This window comes from Abramis brama, assembly GCF_963993115.1.
Source record: "Abramis brama genome assembly, chromosome: 9".
In the NCBI taxonomy this organism is placed as follows: domain Eukaryota; kingdom Metazoa; phylum Chordata; class Actinopteri; order Cypriniformes; family Leuciscidae; genus Abramis; species Abramis brama.
Window position 1 is genome coordinate 28,672,522 of NC_139971.1, and position 6,000 is coordinate 28,678,521.

Consider the following 6,000-nt stretch of genomic DNA (forward strand, 5'->3'; position numbering starts at 1 on the left):
TTCATGTTTCTTTGACAAATATCAGTGTCTCAGTCTCACACACGCTGCACGTGAGTTAACCACGCTTACTTATTTACATGTCGCCATATACACGGAATAAAAAAATCTGTTTCGGTTGACATTTTCTTCCGCGATTTCTTATAACGATATATACCGTCATACCGCCCAGCCCTACCTATGTGGTAAATAAAGTTATGCTAGCTTATTTAGCATCTAACTTATCAGCTTGCTATCTACTAGATGAATACATTTGTATGTGATATTTGCAATTTAAACATTTAATAAATATATTTCCCCATAATATCATCAAAACTTCACTTTTAGTCCACAGGCTCAAATGTGTGCCTTCAATAGACTTGTGCTTTGGGCTTCTGTACATGTGATGGAGGCATGCACAGTGCCAGTAGGGGGTGTGGTCTCAATAGCCATGCAGTAAGCAGTGTGCTATGTGCATGTGATTGAGGAATGGCATGGATATTCAAGTGTATTTGAATGGCATCTGTTTGTTTTAGTCAAGATTATGCTAAAATATACTTTCCTCAACTATATTTAAGTTCCCTATGAAGAGCCAACCCTCAACTTTGAAAATTCCCAGTTTATTCCCGTTTATTCCCGTAAATTCCTGTTAATTCCTGTTAATTCCCTTAAATTCCCATGGAAAGTTTCCATCTTTGAAAATTCCAGAATTTTGCAACCCTAGTAAGGACATCAGGGATAAAATTGTATACCTGCACAAGGCTGGGATGGCCTACAGCACAATAGGCAAGCAGCTTGGTGAGAAGGCAACAACTGTGGTGCAATTATTAGAAAATGGAAGAAGTTCAAGATGACAGTCAATCTCTCTCGGACTGGGGCACCATGCAAGCTCTCACCTCGTGGGGCATCAATGATCATGAGGAAGGTGAGGGATCAGCCCAGAACTACATGGTAGGACCTGGTCAATGACCTGAAGAGAGCTGGGACCACAGTCTCAAAGAAAACCATTAGTAACACACTACGCCGTCATGGATTAAAATCCTGCAGCGCACGCAAGGTCCCCCTGCTCAAGCCAGCGCATGTCCAGGCCCGTCTGAAGTGTGCCAATGACCATCTGGATGATCCAGAGGAGGAATGGGAGAAGGTCATGTGGTCTGATGAGACAAAAATAGAGCTTTTTGGTCTAAACTCCACTTGCCGTGTTTGGAGGAAGAAGGATGAGTACAACCCCAAGAACACCATCCCAACTGTGAAGCATGGAGGTGGAAACATCATTCTTTAGGGATGCTTTTTTGCAAAGGGTACAGGACGACTGCACCGTATTGAGGGGAGGATGGATGGGGCCATGTATCGCGAGATCTTGGCCAACAACCTCCTTCCCTCAGTAAGATATATATATATATATATATATATATATATATATATATATATATATATATATATATATATATATATATATATATATATATATATATATATATATATATAAAAATTATTTATATATATAATTATTTATATATACATAGATTCCTCATTAGCTTTCTATGGGCCGCAATACGCAAGCCGTCAGTCAAAGCCGGTTCGTGTTCGTGAACCAAGAGCAAGTTGACTGCGTCTCTAACCGTAGTTGGACGCATTGATGAATATCTACAGTATATCTGCAAAAGACTTCAGTAGATGATTTTGCTAATCTAACACAATACAAGATGAAGACGTTAACTAACATGACACAGTTACCAAAGTTACCATAGTTTGAAAACCTGTAATATTGAGTTAATATAAAAACACAAAACCAACACATTCTCACCTGAGAAAGGTTATCCCATTTCTTTTGGAAATTTAATTGGAAATTGGTGGTTTCACAACCAGAAGCTTGTTGTGGCATTATTGATTCTTACTGTGAGTGACGACACGCTGACGCGGGTGCGCCGACATGTCTGTAGCGGTCGAATGTGGCATCTACGTATTCATATCTATGGTCTTGACTGCCGTACAGCTTAAATGAATGACAACTGAAATCCTACAGTTTGACATGGCTTACAGCGGGGATCATGTTCGTACAGTCTGACAAACAACAGTCGTAAAGGACTATTATAACTCGTTCAATGTGCTTTATTTGTCCATGTTGATCATATACCTGATTAGTATTGTTAGATGGGCTTGTTTCTAATGTTTTTTGCATGAACTAAACTAACTTAATATTTAACTTAACTAGTATTCTCCCAAAATATTCATCACTGTCTGGTAATAATGGTATTTAACATAGTCTACCTGTTTCAATGTTCCTTCACTTCCTTATGCATCTCCACTTCTTACTCTAGAACCTCATAATTTACAATTGAAGGAGGCAGTGTAGAAGCAATGGGGGCAACGGGACAGGCTTTAGGTGTGTAGCTTGGCATGAGCAAGATATTGGAGGAGGCGTCTGTAATAGCTTCCAGAAGTTCAAGACAGTAACTCTGTGTTTCTTACTCAAACGCACCAAGGCTTTAATGCCAACAAAGTCGGAGGGATTGTTTCACTGGAATTAGATGAACGAGAGGATTGTGGTCCTGTTTCATGGCATTGTGCCCTGTCTAGTAATGTGGCTCTAATTATAGAAGCTTTGTCCCCATTGGCTACAACCTGAAGAGTTTACTGTGGCTATCAGAAATCAGGCCAATGAGATGTGAAAGATACAACACTAAGTGGAATTCAAGGGTAATTCAATTAAGATAAAAAGTTTTAGATTAGCCTAGTAAAATGATCCACCCAGGAGATTGCTTTTGCAAACATATCGCTACATTTTTCTTTGTGGAAAGAATTGCTTCTAACTTCCAACTCCATGGTTATCGGTTGCATAATAAGACTGTCAATCCTAAAATACTATGTCACAGAAGAATATAAGCTTTCTTTATGTGCTGACAGAGGTGTGTCACACGCTAGTGAAATGGTGTTCGCAGTTGCAGCACTAGTGTTACATGACTCAAATTTGGTGGCACTCAAGGTCATTCAAACATAACATGACAGAACTTTTTTCTGACCTCTTGACACCAGCTAATCCTTATGTCAGCACACTTTCTTCTGGCTTTCTAGAGCCCTGGAGCAATGACAGGTCAGAGACTGACGCTGACCGCTGAGTGCAGACTTAATCCACTCTTGAACACCCTTCTCTCTGAGGTGACTATGTTTGGAATGGAATAGCAGTGTGTACTACATAGTAATATTTTTAAAATTGTATTGAAACAGTAAGCTGTATGTATGTAAAACAGTGTGATTCATTGTTCACTCATTTGTTTAATTCAAAAGTAGAATTTTCTTTCTTCAGATAAACACAAAGATATTCAATAAATAATCCATCTCAGTGAGTCCATATGTTTTATAATGAGCATCTGACGCTTGATAAACCACACGCATCGATTGTGACGGTAATACATAAGACCCCAGTGGATGAATCAATGTTTTCTGAAACGAAACGATTGGTGTGTGTACGGACAATACTCATATTTTTATCTTTCCAGTCTACCGTCATATGGATGTTGTGACGTGTGAATTACTCGATTACCAAAATAATCGTTATTGACAGCCCTAGATTATAGTTAAATTCTAAGTCAAATGCACCTGCATTGTTTTGCATTTTGTGACTTTCAGCTGAAGAAAAGACTATTTTTCCATTCATATTTTGCCATTGAAGATTTCTTAAATATAGTGTTTCTTAAAAATATCGTCTCATCTCTTTCTCATTACCCCTAATATTGTGTATCGTCTCGTGAGCTAAGTGTATCGTCACACCCGTAGAGATCAGTATTGTGTATCGAACTGAATCGTGACATGAAGGTGATGATACACAGGGCAACTTTTTGAGCAATGTTGCTGGGCAATCTTGCTGAGCGATTGTTGCTTGGGCACTTTCCCATTGAAAATGGGCAATAAATTTCTATCTGGATACTTAAGATCGGTCGTGGGCCCTGTGTCTCATCTGGTTTCCCGTTGACGGCAACATTGCCCGGCAACATTGCCCAGCAACACTGCTCAAAAGTTGCCCTGTGTATCATCAGCTTGAGTGTATTGTTATACTCCTAGTAGTATAGCATGAGTGACATTTCATGATTTCAAACATAATCAGGGACTGAGGAACACCAAACTGAATATTTGAGACTAGGTATATGCCATGGACTACCAAATAAAATGAAAAACAGAAATCCGCGTATACAACTGAAGTTTTAGAATCTGGGGAGTGTTGTTAAGCATTTCATGTCTTTATTAGTAATAGTCACATCTGAGGCTGCTCAGTACCATCTTGACATTTATTGTCCATTATACTTGTACCAGGCACTGAAGGGCACTAAAGGTTATCACTGTGTCTCTTGTTAAACAAAATCCTCTTTGCTGAACAGGAGAGGGCTGGGAAACATATGGGAAACACATAATCTTCCCGAACAGCATCTCATACAGCAACCCCAGCAATATGACTTTGTATAATAACATTATTTGATCATTTTATGTTGAGTAGCCTGACTTTAATTTTACAGGTGAATTTACACGACTTTAATATGGCATGATATTTCAGTCAATTACATGTAACAGGAGATAATAAAATAGCCCCTGATCAGGAAGATTACATAATTTTTCTCTTAAATTAGATGATATTCTAAAGAGTTTAAAGTGCCTAAAGGTGCTTTAGTTTCGTGTGTGTGTGCGCGTGCATGCGTGTGTGTTTCTTTGTTTTCTTTCATGTATTTTAGGATAGGAATCTAGTTTGTGCAGAGGCGGCCACTGAATAAAACATAAAACATTTTTTTTTTTTTTTAAAGCAAGACAGTATTGTACAGCTTCTGTCCTTGAGCCAAATGTCGAGACAAGTGAAAATAAGCAGTATCACTAGCACTTTCTCTTGAATACACACAGGATGAAATTTCAAAGCACATCTGAACAAAAGTAATTTTGCGATTACAGTTAAAAAACGCCCAGTCTATATTGACATTTAACAGAAGCTGCATTAATATTTGAGATTTTCAAAACGCTGAGAGTAAAATCATGGGCCCAAGTGTTTCTGTGATGCAGGGTGGGCTTATTGGATTATGGAATAAGAGCAATTCAGATTTCAGGCTTCAATAGCACCAGTCATACCAGTACAAAGGAAAGCCTCCAAGAGGGTTCTGCTTTAATTCTTCAATTTCTACAAGCCAGCTGAGAAAGATCAAGTTACAGTTCGTCTCTCTCTCTTCCCCATACTCTCTCTTTCTTTCTGCAGATTTGTATTAAGTCCATTAATTTGATCTTGTTACACTGTGATGTGTTTCCCTAAGGTTCACATTTAGATCCATATGGCTAGTCCATTATAAAATAATCTCTAATTTTGCACTTCCTCACAATTAATAGTTTTTATCTAAGGTGTTTATCTTTCTCTTTGTATTGTGTGCCAGTAGAAAATATACATTTAGCAATTTAAGATTTCCAAGCATTTCTGAATCTTTTGCAAATATTGTAATTGTTACAACTGAACTGCTCTGACACACTGGGCACTCCAGCTGGCGGATGTGGCCATACTAATCATGTTAGAATATTTCAAAATATAAATACTGTATTTATAAATAAAAATATAAATAAAACAGTAAAAATATGTTCATCTTAAAACAGCTGTTTTTTTGTGGAGAATCTAACTATTGCACAGTATAAAATATCTTGCAAAAAATAAAGAAGTTTTACAGTCATTGTACTTTATAGCTAGCATTTTTTTTTTTTTTTTTACTTTGTTAGTTCCTGTCATTTAGAATTTACAGAAATTGTGCAGTGCCCTTTTCTGAAACACTGCTGCCCTGCCCTTGGTTTGGCTTTATACATTGAAAATTAGTTGACTGCTGCAGGCTTTGATTTTCCTGACATGCATACAAGTTACACAACCCCTTCTTGTTAAGCGTCGAGACATCATTGATGGACGACAGTTTCCATTCTCTGGCAAGTCTGCGGCTTTTCACTTTCGATTTATCGAGAAGGTTTGAAGCAAACCGACGTATATTTTTGTTTATTGGAATAATGGGCTGC